Source organism: Meles meles, chromosome 8 (genome assembly GCF_922984935.1).
Source record: "Meles meles chromosome 8, mMelMel3.1 paternal haplotype, whole genome shotgun sequence".
Classification (NCBI taxonomy): Eukaryota; Metazoa; Chordata; class Mammalia; order Carnivora; family Mustelidae; genus Meles; species Meles meles.
In genome coordinates, this window is record NC_060073.1 from 99,813,851 (window position 1) to 99,827,872 (window position 14,022).

A 14,022-nucleotide genomic window follows, 5' to 3' on the forward strand; every position below is an offset into this window, starting at 1 on the left:
CTGATTTGTGACCCAGGATGTGATCTATTCTGGAGAAGGTTCCATGTGCACTAGAGAAGAATGTGTATTCTGTTGCTTTGGGATGAAATGTTCTGAATATATCTGTGATGTCCATCTGGTCCAGTGTATCATTTAAGGTCTTTATTTCCTTGTTGATCATTTGCTTGGATGATCTTTCCATTTCAGTGAGGGGAGTGTTAAATTCCCCATCTATTATTGTATTATTATTGATGTGTTTCTTTGATTTTGTTATTAATTGGTTTATATAGTTGGCTGCTCCCACGTTAGGGGCATAGATATTTAAAATTGTTAGATCTTCTTGTTGGACAGACCCTTTGAGTAGGATATAGTGTCCTTCCTCATCTCTTATTATAGTCTTTGGCTAAAAATCTAATTGATCTGATAGAAGGATTGCCACCCCAGCTTTCTTCCGATGCCCATTAGCATGGTAAATTGTTTTCCACCCCCTCACCTTAAATCTGGAGGTGTCTTCGCGTCTAAAATGAGTTTCTTGTAGGCAACATATTGATGGGTTTTTTTTTTTTATCCATTCTGATACCCTGTGTCTTTTGATTGGGGCATTTAGCCCATTAACATTCAGGGTAACTATTGAGTGATATGAATTTAGTGCCATTTTTAGCCTGTAAGGTGACTGTTACTGTATATTGTCTCTGTACCTTTCTGATCTACTACTTTTAGGTTCTCTCTTTGCTTAGAGGACCCCTTTCAATATTTTCTGTAGAGCTGGTCTGGTGTTTGCAAATTCTTTCAGTTTTTGTTTGTCCTGGAAGCTTTTTATCTCTCCTTCTATTTTCAATGATAGCCTAGCTGGATATAGTATTCTTGGCTGCCTGTTTTTCTCATTGAGTGCTCTGAATATATCATGCCAGCTCTTTCTGGCCTGCCAGGTCTCTGTGGATAAGTCTGCTGCCAATCTAATATTTTTACCATTGTATGTTACAGACTTCTTTTCCTGGGCTGCTTTCAGGATTTTCTCTTTGTCACTAAGACTTGTAAATTTTACTATTAGGTGACGGGGTGTGGACCTATTCTTGTTGACTTTGAGGGGGGTTCTCTGCATCTCCTGGATTTTGATGCTTGTTCCCTTTGCCTTATTAGGGAAATTCTCTCCAATAATTCTCTCCAATAGACCTTCTTCTCCCCTCTCTCTTTCTTCTTCTTTTGGAATCCCAATTATTCTAATGTTGTTTCGTCTTATGGTGTCACTTATCTCTCGAATTCTCCCCTCATGGTCCAGTAGCTGTTTGTCCCTCTTTTGCTCGTCTTCTTAATTCTCTGTCATTTGGTCTTCTATATCTCTAATTCTTTCTTCTGCCTCATTTATCCTAGCAGTGAGAGCCTCCATTTTTTTTTCCATTTTATTTATTTTTTCAGCATAACAGTATTCATTCTTTTTGCACAACACCCAGTGCTCCATGCAAAACGTGCCCTCCCCATTACCCACCACCTGTTCCCCCAACCTCCCACCCCTGACCCTTCAAAACCCTCAGGTTGTTTTTCAGAGTCCATAGTCTCTTATGGTTCGCCTCCCCTCCCCAATGTCCATAGACCGCTCCCCCTCTCCCAATCCCACCTCCCCCCAGCAACCCCCAGTTTGTTTTGTGAGATTAAGAGTCATTTATGGTTTGTCTCCCTCCCAATCCCATCTTGTTTCATTTATTCTTCTCCTATCCCCCTACCCCCCCATGTTGCTTCTCCATGTCCTCATATCAGGGAGATCATATGATAGTTGTCTTTCTCCGATTGACTTATTTCACTAAGCATGATACGCTCTAGTTCCATCCATGTCGTCGCAAATGGCAAGATTTCATTTCTTTTGATGGCTGCATAGTATTCCATTGTGTATATATACCACATCTTCTTTATCCATTCATCTGTTGATGGACATCTAGGTTCTTTCCATAGTCTGGCTATTGTAGACATTGCTGCTATAAACATTCGGGTACACGTGCCCCTTCGGATCACTATGTTTGTATCTTTAGGGTAAATACCCAGTAGTGAAATTGCTGGGTCATAGGGTAGTTCTATTTTCAACATTTTGAGGAACCTCCATGCTGTTTTCTAGAGTGGTTGGACCAGCTTGCATTCCCACCAACAGTGGAGGAGGGTTCCCCTTTCTCCACATCCTCTCCAGCATCTGTCATTTCCTGACTTGTTAATTTTAGCCATTCTGACTGGTGTGAGGTGATATCTCATTGTGGTTTTGATTTGTATTTCCCTGATGCCGAGTGACGTGGAGCACTTTTTCATGTGTCTGTTGGCCATCTGGATGTCTTCTTTGCAGAAATGTCTGTTCATGTCCTCTGCCCATTTCTTGATTGGATTGTTTGTTCTTTGGGTGTTGAGTTTGCTAAGTTCCTTATAGATTTTGGATACTAGCCCTTTATCTGATATGTCGTTTGCAAATATCTTCTCCCATTCTGTCAGCTGTCTTTTGGTTTTGTTAACTGTTTCCTTTGCTGTGCAAAAGCTTTTGATCTTGATGAAATCCCAATAGTTCATTTTTGCCCTTGCTTCCCTTGCCTTTGGCGATGTTCCTAGGAAGATGTTGCTACGGCTGAGGTCGAAGAGGTTGCTGCCTGCATTCTCCTCAAGGATTTTGATGGATTCCTTTCTCACATTGAGGTCCTTCATCCATTTGGAGTCTATTTTCGTGTGTGGTATAAGGAAGTGGTCCAATTTCATTTTTCTGCATGTGGCTGTCCAATTTTCCCAGCACCATTTATTGAAGAGGCTGTCTTTTTTCCATTGGACATTCTTTCCTGCTTTGTCGAAGATTAGTTGGCCATAGAGTTGAGGGTCGATTTCTGGGCTCTCTATTCTGTTCCACTGATCTATGTGTCTGTTTTTGTGCCAGTACCATGCTGTCTTGATGATGACAGCTTTGTAATAGAGCTTGAAGTCCGGAATTGTGATGCCACCAACTTTGGCTTTGTTCTTCAATATTCCTTTGGCTATTCGAGGTCTTTTCTGGTTCCATATAAATTTTAGGATTATTTGTTCCATTTCTTTGAAAAAAATGGATAGTATTTTGATAGGGATTGCTTTAAATGTGTAGATTGCTTTAGGTAGCATAGACATTTTCACAATATTTATTCTTCCAATCCAGGAGCATGGAACATTTTTCCATTTTTTTGTGTCTTCCTCAATTTCTTTCATGAGTACTTTATAATTTTCTGTGTATAGATTCTTAGTCTCTTTGGTTAGGTTTATTCCTAGGTATCTTATATTTTTGGGTACAATTGTGAATGGGATTGACTCCTTAATTTCTCTTTCTTCAGTCTTGTTGTTGGTGTACAGAAATGCAACTGATTTCTGTGCATTGATTTTATATCCTGACACTTTACTGAATTCCTGTACAAGTTCTAGCAGTTTTGGAGTGGAGTCTTTTGGGTTTTCCACATATAGTATCATATCATCTGCGAAGAGTGATAGTTTGACTTCTTCTTTACCAATTTGGATGCCTTTAATTTCTTTTTGTTGTCTGATTGCTGAGGCTAGGACTTCTAATACTATGTTGAATAGCAGTGGTGATAATGGACATCCCTGCCGTGTTCCTGACCTTAACGGAAAAGCTTTCAGTTTTTCTCCATTGAGAATGATATTTGCGGTGGGTTTTTCATAGATGGCTTTGATAATATTGAGGTATGTGCCCTCTATCCTTACACTTTGAAGAGTTTTGATCAGGAAGGGATGCTGTACTTTGTCAAATGCTTTTTCAGCATCTATTTAGAGTGTCATATGGTTCTTGTTCTTTCTTTTATTAATGTGTTGTATCACATTGATTGATTTGCGGATGTTGAACCAACCCTGCAGCCCTGGAATAAATCCCACTTGATCGTGGTGAATAATCCTTTTAATGTACTGTTGAATCCTATTGGCTAGTATTTTGGCGAGAATTTTTGCGTCTGTGTTCATCAAGGATATTGGTCTGTAGTTCTCTTTTTTGGTGGGATCCTTGTCTGGTTTTGGGATCAAGGTGATGCTGGCCTCATAGAATGAGTTTGGAAGTTTTCCTTCCATTTCTATTTTTTGGAACAGTTTTAGGAGAATAGGAATGAGTTCTTCTTTAAATGTTTGGTAGAATTCCCCTGGGAAGCCATCTGGCCCTGGGCTTTTGTTTGTTTGGAGATTTTTGATGACTGTTTCAATCTCCTTACTGGTTATGGGCCTGTTCAGGTTTTCTATTTCTTCCTGGTTCAGTTGTGGTAGTTTATATGTCTCTAGGAATGCAGCCATTTCTTCCAGATTGTCCAATTTGTTTGCGTAGAGTTGCTCATAGTATGTTCTTATAATTGTCTGTATTTCTTTGGTGTTAGTTGTGATCTCTCCTCTTTCATTCATGATTTTATTGATTTGGGTCCTTTCTCTTTTCTTTTTGATGAGTCTGGCCAGGGGTTTATCAATCCTATTGATTCTTTCAAAGAACCAGCTCCTAGTTTCATTGATTTTTTCTATTGTTTTTTTGGTTTCTATTTCATTGATTTCTGCTCTGATCTTTATGATTTCTCTTCTCCTGCTGGGTTTAGGGTTTCTTTCTTGTTCTTTCTCCAGCTCCTTTACGCGTAGGGTTAGGTTGTGTACTTGAGACCTTTCTTGTTTCTTGAGAAAGGCTTGTACCACTATATATTTTCCTCTCAGGACTGCCTTTGCTGTGTCCCACAGATTTTGAACCGTTGTGTTTTCATTATCATTTGTTTCCATGAATTTTTTCAATTCTTCTTTAATTTCCTGGTTAGCCCATTCATTCTTTAGAAGGATGCTGTTTAGTCTCCATGTATTTGGGTTCTTTCCAGCTTTCGTCTTGTGATTGAGTTCTAGCATCAGAGCATTGTGGTCTGAAAATATGCAGGGAATAATCCTAATCTTTTGATACCGGTTGAGACCTGATTTGTGACCCAGGATGTGATCTATTCTGGAGAAGGTTCCATGTGCACTAGAGAAGAATGTGTATTCTGTTGCTTTGGGATGAAATGTTCTGAATATATCTGTGATGTCCATCTGGTCCAGTGTGTCATTTAAGGCCTTTATTTCCTTGTTGATCTTTTGCTTGGATGATCTGTCCATTTCAGTGAGGGGAGTGTTAAAGTCCCCTACTATTATTGTATTATTATTGATGTGTTTCTTTGATTTTGTTATTAATTGGTTGATATAGTTGGCTGCTCCCACGTTAGGGGCATAGATATTTAAAATTGTTAGATCTTCTTGTTGGACAGACCCTTTGAGTAGGATATAGTGTCCTTCCTCATCTCTTATTATAGTCTTTGGCTTAAAATCTAATTGATCTGATAGAAGGATTGCCACCCCAGCTTTCTTCTGATGCCCATTAGCATGGTAAATTGTTTTCCACCCCTTCACTTTCAATCTGGAGGTGTCTTCGCGTCTAAAATGAGTTTCTTGTAGGCAACATACTGATGGGTTTTGTTTTTTTATCCATTCTGATACCCTGTGTCTTTTGATTGGGGCATTTAGCCCATTAACATTCAGGGTAACTATTGAGAGATATGAATTTAGTGCCATTAGTAGCCTGTAAGGTGACTGTTACTGTATATTGTCTCTGTACCTTTCTGATCTACTACTTTTAGGCTCTCTCTTTGCTTAGAGGACCCCTTTCAATATTTCCTGGAGACCTGGTTTGGTGTTTGCAAATTCTTTCAGTTTTTGTTTGTCCTGGAAGCTTTTTATCTCTCCTTCTATTTTCAAAGATAGCCTAGCTGGATAGAGTATTCTTGGCTGCATGTTTTTCTCGTTGAGTGCTCTGAATATATCATGAGAGCCTCCATTTTTGATTGCACTTCATTAATAGCTTTTTTGATTTCAACTTGGTTAGATTTTAGTTCTTTAATTTCTCCAGAAAGGGCTTTTATATCCAGAGAGGGTTTCTCTAATATCTTCCATGCCTTTTTTGAGCCAGGCTTGAACGTTCAGAATCATCATTCTGAACTCTTGATCTGACATATTACCAATGTCTGTGTTGATTAGGTCCCTAGCCTTCAGTACTGCCTCTTGTCTTTTGTTTGTGGTGATTTTTTCCGCCTTGTCATTTTGTCCAGATAAGAGGATATGAAGGATCAAATAAAATACTAAAAGGGTGGCAAAGACCCCAGAAAAATGCGCTGTAACCAAATCAGGAGAGACCCCAAATTGTGGGGGTGGGGGGAATGTAAGAGGTTTAGAAAAAAAGAAAAAAATTTAAAAAATAAAACAAATAAAAAATATAAAAAAGAAAGAAAAAAATATATATTTAGATAAACTAGTCAAAAAATGTTAAAAAAGAAAAGGGTAAAAGTTAGAAATTTAGCAGAAGAAAAAAAAATTGAGGAAAGAAAAAAAAATTGTATTAACCGCAAGACTAAAGAATCATGGGGAGAAAGCCATGAGTTCCGTGCTTTGCTTTCTCCTCCTCTGGAATTCTGCTGCTCTCTTAGGAATTGAACCTGCTTTCCTTGATAGATGAACTTCATCCTGGCTGGATATTTTGTTGATCTTCTGGGGGAGGGGCCTGTTGTAGTGACTCTCAAGTGTCTTTGCTGGAGGCAGAATTGCACCGCCCTTACCGGGTTGCCGGACTAAGTAATCTGCTCAGGTTCCATTTTGGGAGCTTCTGTTCCCTAGACGCTTTCCGTAGAGTTCTGGAGGATGGGAATGAAAATGGCATCCTCCCAGTCTCAGGCCCGGAGGATCTGAGAGCCCAGGGCCCCACTCCTCAGTGCTCCCCCAGAGGACAGCACACAATCACTCCTGTATCCCCAGCCTCTAGCCACGCTCTGAGCTCACCCAGCCCGTGACCTGTTCAAGGTAACCCTGAGATGAGAGTTTAGTCCTTGGCTCTGTCTCTGTAGCAGGCTTCTCTGTTCTAATACCTGCGAGCTCTGCAACACTCTGATACCCCCGATCCTTCTGTGACCCTGCAGGACCTGGGGCCACGCTGACCCCACGTGGGCTTCACCCTGGTTTAGCCTCTGGAGCAATGTCCCTCAGTCAAACAGACTTTCAAAGTCCTGATTTTGTGCTCCGGTGCTCTGCCACTTGCCGGGAGCCGGCCCCTCCCCCGCGGTCTATCTTCCCATCGTTTTAGATTCACTTCTCTGCCAGTCCTACCTTTCTGAAAGTGGTTGATTTTCTGTTTCTAGAATTGCTGTTCTTCTTCTCTTTGATCTCCCATTCGATTTGTAGGTGTTTGCAATGTTTAGATAAGCTATTGAGCTGATCTCCTGCTACCTGATGTAGTCTCAGCCTGCCACTTCTCCGCCATCTTGACTCCTCCGGAGGAACTGGAGGGTTTTAATCCCAATTTGGAGGTGCTGTGCAGGGAAAGTGTTGCAAGAAGATGATTTCCCTAAAAGTTCCAATGTGATAGATACATTCTTTTACAGGGAAGAGGACTACCTTAGCTATTACCTGGATTTCTTATAAAGGGAATATGTATCTGAAACATTTCTGAATCACTGTGTTCATGAATGTAACCATGTTACCTACCTGGAAATGGGAATTTATTTTTGGCTCCTCTTTGGGAGATGTTATTCCCTACAGTGGAAGGAAACCTTGAATAAAATTTTGAGTCCCTAAAGAATTAGAGAGACATTTTGGTCCTTTGTGTAAATACCCTATTACCCCAGAAACCATTCCCTGTGGAAGAGGCTGACAAACTTCTGTCCTGTTTATAACATTTATATCATTACCCTCACCTTAAGTCTTCTCTGATTTACCACGTGGCAAAAATGATAACAATAAAGGCTATTTATTTTTGCCTACCACTTAAGAGGACTCATAATCAGAAATTGTTGTCTGTGGTTCAGAAGGATTTCTAAAATAAGCGTGGACTGTGTCCTCATAGAGTCAAAGGAAGAAAAGCCACAGAGACTAAATCTGCCCTTTTAGGACCACAGGGATAATACTGGTAAGGAAGGACCAAAGTGTTTTTGCCTAAGGAGGTGAGTTTCTGAATTTCATTTATATTCATGTCTTCCTTTTGTGATGGAAGCCCAGGGATCTAAGATATGCCAATTTCTATTTGTTTGTTTGTTTGTTCCTTTATTTATGTTATGTTAGTCACCATACAGTACATCATTAATTTTTGATGTAGTTTTTCAAGATTTCTTTCCAGTTTTTGTAGTCCTCAGACTCAGATGAAATTGGTAGAAGGACCTGTTTAGGGGAGGGTGGTGGTGCAGGGAAGGTTCAGAGACATTATTAGGTTTCAAGGATGCAATTTACTGGTCAGTTTCATTGACGGTTTTACTTTATGTTGTGGGGCAGGAATTTAAACTCTTCAAATGTTGTTTTCCTCAGCCTCATGATTTCTATTTGAGACTTTTTGTTTTTTTTAAAGAATCTGTTTATTTATTTATTTGAAAGAGAGAGAGAACACAAATGGTGGGGAGAGGCAGAGGGAGAATCAGACTCTGCTGAGTGGGGAGCCACATGCAGAGTGGATCCCAGGACCTTGACATCACAACCTGAGATGAAAGCAGACACTTAACCAACTGAGCCACTCATGCACCCTGTTTAATAGTCTTTTAAGTTTTCTAACACTGTGTTGAAATTTTTCTATGGTTTTTTAAATTGTTTTCTGATTCCAGTGAGCATCTTTATGGCAGTTATTTTGAATTCTCAGTCAGGTAAATCACATATTTTCAATTCATTAGTGTCTGTTTGTGGAAATTTCTCTTGTTCCTTTTTGAAAAGAATTTCACCTTGTCTCCATTTTCATTGACTCTCTGAATTGGTGTCTTCACATTAGATAAATCAGTCCTCTGTCCTAGTATTCGTGGTCTTGTCTTGGACTCAAGAATGTTCTTAGTTGCCCCCCCCCACCACACCCAGGCATTCATTGTATTTGGAGTTGCATCTGTTTTCTAAACAAGTGAGACTGAAGCCAGTTCCTCAGGGAACTCACAGATAAGTTATGTTATTATATGTGTGGTGCACATTTTCCCCTCACCTTAGTGAAGCTGTAGAAAAAGGGTTTTCAATGGCTTACTCTTTCCTGAGCCTGGGTGAGGAACTCTGGTGACTTCCAGCCTAAACCACCATCTTTTTTGTGTCTCTCTGGATAGGTGGAGTATGCTGTGTCTTATTTCCTCTCTGTTTTCTGACATGGCACACCTACTAAAAGTTGGGATATTGGACACATGGTGTACTTCCTTCCTCCCCAGGACAAGCTAGAAACTGGGGAGGGGGCATCCCAATTTGAAGGTGCTGGGCAAGGAAAAGTGTTACAACAAAAAGATGTCTAGGATATCCTGGCAGTTCCAATATGACTACATTCATGCTTTAACTGGGAGCAGGATTACCTTAACTATTATCTGGATTTTTACAAAGGAAATCTGTATAGGAAACATTTCAGAATCACTGCTAATGTGGGTCACAGGGTCTAGATCTTCCTCTTCTGCCATGTTGCTGAATGGGAAATAAGAATTTATTTTTGGTGCCTCTTCAGGAGATACCTAATCCTTAGAGTGAAGGGAAACCTTGAGTAAAATTTTGAGTCCCTAAAGAAATAGATACACATTGTGGTCCATTGTGTAAATACAATCCCCTCAAGCCCTATTACATATTACATCAGAAACCATTCCCTGCATAAGAGACTGAGCAAGCTTCTACCCTGTTTATAACTGAGGATATTATGCCATTGCCCTCACCTAAAGTCTTCTGTGTTTAACAGGTGGCAAAAATGATAGTAATAAACGCTGTTCATTTTTGTCTGCTGATTGAGAGGACTCATAGTCAGAAACTGTGATCTGTGGTTCAGAAGGATTTTCAGATCTTATCAGAAATTACATTTGGGTTATATCCTCATCAAATCAAGGGGAGCAAAGCTAAGGAGACTAAATCTGTCCTTTCAGGACCACAGGGGTAATGTGATAAGGAGGCACTAAAGTATTCTTGCTGAAGGGGATGATTTTCTGAATTCCATTTATAGTCATGTCTTCTTTTTCTGATGTAAGTCCAGGGATCTAAGATATGCCACTCTGTTTACAGTTTTGCAGGCCCCAGACTCATGTGAAATGGATAGAAGGAACTGTTTGAAGGGAGGATCATGGTGAGGGAAGGTTCAGAGGCATTAGATTTCAAGATGCAATAGAATTTCAATAGAATGCAATAGAATTCAATACAATTTCAAGATACATAGAACTGATCAATTCTATGGATGGAGCTCTCATTCTTTATATTTATAGCTTTTACTCTGTGACATGGGGCAGGAACTCAAATTCTCCTAGACTCTGGTCTTAAATTTTGGGGTTAGAACAATGTTCTTCATTCCCACCACACCAAGTCTAATTGCCATTAGAGGTCAACACTGGCTTAGTGGGGTTGCTGCCTCCATGTTACTGTTTAGGAGAGGGCTCATTTGGTCAAAGAAATGAAATGAGAGAAGGTGATTCTTTCCTGGTCCAATCTTCTCACTTAACCTTTGGTTTCCACAGCGGTCCTGTTGGCATATGGAAGCGTTGGCCTTCATACTTTAGGCCAAGTTTTGAATGTCTTTGCTTATACAGTTTATAAAGGCTCTATTGAAGGAATATCCAAGTAACTAGATTTATGCTAATAGTTAAGCATTTTTATGGTCCAATGTGGGCTAGTTTCATATATTCCCAGTGTGAACCCAATTTCTGTGAGAGGAGATATGGTAGTAAATATTGAGTTGTTTTCTGTGTAACTTTTCCTCCTGTGTTCACAAATTCCCTTGGAGAAGAATGCCTCCTGAAAATGCTTCCTTTGTGACTGAATTCATTCTTGTGGGGCTAACAGACCTCCCAGATCTCCAGCTCCCCCTGTTCTGTCTGTTTCTGGTTACCTACATGGTCACTGTGTTGGGAAATTTGTGCTTGATAACTCTAATTTTGCTGAACTCACACCTCCACAACCCATGTACTTTTCCCTCTTCAATTTGTCCTTCATAGACCTCTGTTATTCTTCTGTGTATACACCCAAAATGCTGATTAACTTCACATTGAAGAAGAATATTATCTCCTACAGGGGATGCATGACCCAGCTTTACTTTTTCTGTTTTTTTTTTTTTTTTTTTTTTTTTTTTTTTTTTTTTTTTTTGCTATTTCTGGATGTTATGTGCTTACATCAATGGCCTATGATCATTATGTGGCCATCTGTAACCCACTCATATAATGTTGCCATATCCCCCAAAGTGTGTTCCATCCTTATGCTTGGTTCATACTTGATGTCATTTTCGGGTGCCATAACTCACACAGGATGCATGCTGAGACTGACTTTCTGTGATGCAAACACCATCAACCATTATTTGTGTGACATTCTCCCTCTGCTCCAGCTCTCCTGCACCAGCACCTACGTGAATGAGCTGGTGGTTTTCATTGTGTTGAGCATCACTGTGATTGTGCCCAGTGTCACCATCTTTGTCTCTTATGGTTTCATCCTCTTCAGCATCCTGCATATCATCTCCAGTGAGGGCAGGTCCAAAGCCTTCAGCACGTGCAGCTCCCACATAATTGCTGTTTCTCTCTTCTTTGAATCAGGTGCGTTTATGTATCTTCAACCATCTTCTGCTGGATCTATGGGTGAGGGAAAAATCTCCTCTGTCCTTTATGTCAGTTTGGTTCCCATGATGAACCCCTTCATTTACAGCTCAAGAAATGGGACATTAAACTTGCTGTGAGAAAAGCTGTAAGTAGGAGAACATTTTGATTAGAAACTGTGTCTATCTGTGCAGTTTGTTACACAAAAGGAGATTCTGTGTGCTTAAATAAAATGCTTTTAGTGGCAATCTTCTTAGCAGTTTTTCCTAATATGATGAATGTTGTTCAAATCTCACAATTTATTTCTAGTCTTTATAAATTAGGTTTTCTTCTTTTTCACACCAACACCACAATATCTTCTCCACCTTTTCTTCTGTTTAATAATAGCATTACGTAAGAAACATGTTGCCTATTTTTCCCTCATTTTCAAGTTTCCCCCAACCTCTGCAATATGATGAATTGTATTTCAAGTATTGAATTAGGTAACAAAAGGGTTATATTGTATTATTGGAAGTCTTCTTACCTGCCACTTGGTAGTAGAATATGTATCATATCCTCTGTTTGTAATCCCATTTTTCCATCCTGTAATTAGGAAGAATATATGTCCTTTAAATGCCAGAGGTTGAAGATTCCATAATGACAATCAGGGTTAATCCATTTTTCATTTGTAGACATTATATACCAGAGTCTTTTTTTCAGATGTTTTTTACCTTTGTACAGTCAAACCAACACATAACTGATCATAACACTATTTTTATTGTATGGATGGGAGAATGAGCTGTGTATAGTTAAATTTGCCTAATATTACACAGCTTTGTAAAGAAAAATTTAGACTAAATTCTTCACCTTCTGATTCATGTCTGCTACTGTTTGTAGTCTATTTTGCTCTCCTCTTGTTTTTTCTCACTTTCAAGTTTTTATTTAAATTTCAGTTAGTGACCATATGGTGTAATATAATGTCAGGTGTAGAATTTCCTGATTTATCACTTTCATACATAATCAATGGTCATCACAACTAGTTCCCTCCTTAATCCCCAGTACTCATTAACCCATCACCTGCCCACCTCTCCTCCAGCAATCTTCGGTTTGTTCTGTGTAGTCAAGAATCTGTTTTATGGTTTGGCTCTCTCTCCCCACCCCCATATTCCTTTTTTTTTTCTTGTTTAAATTCCACATATGAATGAAATCATATATTATTTGTCCTTCTTTGACTGACTTTTTTTCACATAACATAATAATCTCTATCTCCATCCAGTTCATTGCAAATAGCAAGATTTCATTCTCTTTATGGCAGAGTAATATTCCATTATAGATAATCACAGCTTCATCCATTTAACAGTCAATGGACTTTGGGCTGTTTCTATAATTTTTCTCTATTGATAATGTTGCTATAAACATTGAGGTGTATGCATCCCTCTGAGTCAGTATTTTTATATGCTTTGAGTAAATACCTGCAATTGCTGGATTGTACATAGCCTTTTCTAACTTTCTAACTTCTTGAGGATCTTCCATACTGTTTTCCAGAATGGCTGCACAAGTTTGCATTCCCACCAACAGTTTGAGAGTGTACCTTTTTCTCTTCATCCTGGCCAATATCTGGCGTTTCCTGTACGATTGATTTTATCCATTCTGACAGATGTGGGGTAATATATCATTGTAGTTTTGATTTGTGTTTCCCTGATGATGAGTGATATTAACATCTTTTCATGTGTCTGCTGTTCATCTGTATGTCTTCTTTAGAAAAATGTCCTTTCATGTCTTTTGCCCATTTTTTCTTCCTGAGTTTGTTTTATGGGTTTGAGTTGGTAAGTTCTTTATATAATTTGGATACTAACCCTATCAGTTATGTTATTTGAAAATATCTCTTCCCAATATGAAAGTTTCCTTTTAGTTTTGTTGATTGTTTCCTTCACTGTACAGATGCTCTTTATCTTAATTAATTCCTAATCGGAGACGTATCTAGTAAGAAGTTGCTACAACTGATGTCAATGAGATTACTACTTGTCTTCTCCTCTAGGATTTTGCTGGTTTTCTGTCTCTCATTTAGATCTTTCTTCTGATTGGAATTGTGTGTGTGTGTGTGTGTGTGTGTGTGTGTATTGTGTAAGCAAGTGATCCTGTTTCATTCTTTTGCATGTAGCTCTCCAGTTTTCCCAACACCATTTTTTGAAGGGACTGTTTTGTTTTTTTTTAAATTTTTTTAGAATTTATTAATTTATTTTACAGAGAGAGAATACAAGTAGGCAGGAACAGGCAGAGAGAGAGAGGAGGAAGCAGGCTCCCCGCTGAGCAGAGAGTCTGATGTGGGGTTCGATCCCACGACCCTGAGATCATGACCCGAGCTAAAGGCAGAGGCTTAACCCACTGAGCCACCCAGGTGCCCCAAAGAGACTTTTTTTTTCCATGGATTTTTTTTTTCATGGATATTCTTTCCTACTTTGTTAGTCATTACTTGACCATATGATTATGGGCCCACTTTTGGGTTTTCTGTTTTATGCCATTGACC

General features: G+C 39.2%; 1 pseudogene; it reads left to right on the plus strand.

Moving 5' to 3' along the window:
* Window positions 1-10,721: 10,721 nt before the first annotated feature.
* Window positions 10,722-11,685, plus strand: LOC123949648 (annotated as a pseudogene).
* The last annotated feature ends 2,337 nt before the right edge of the window (window positions 11,686-14,022 follow it).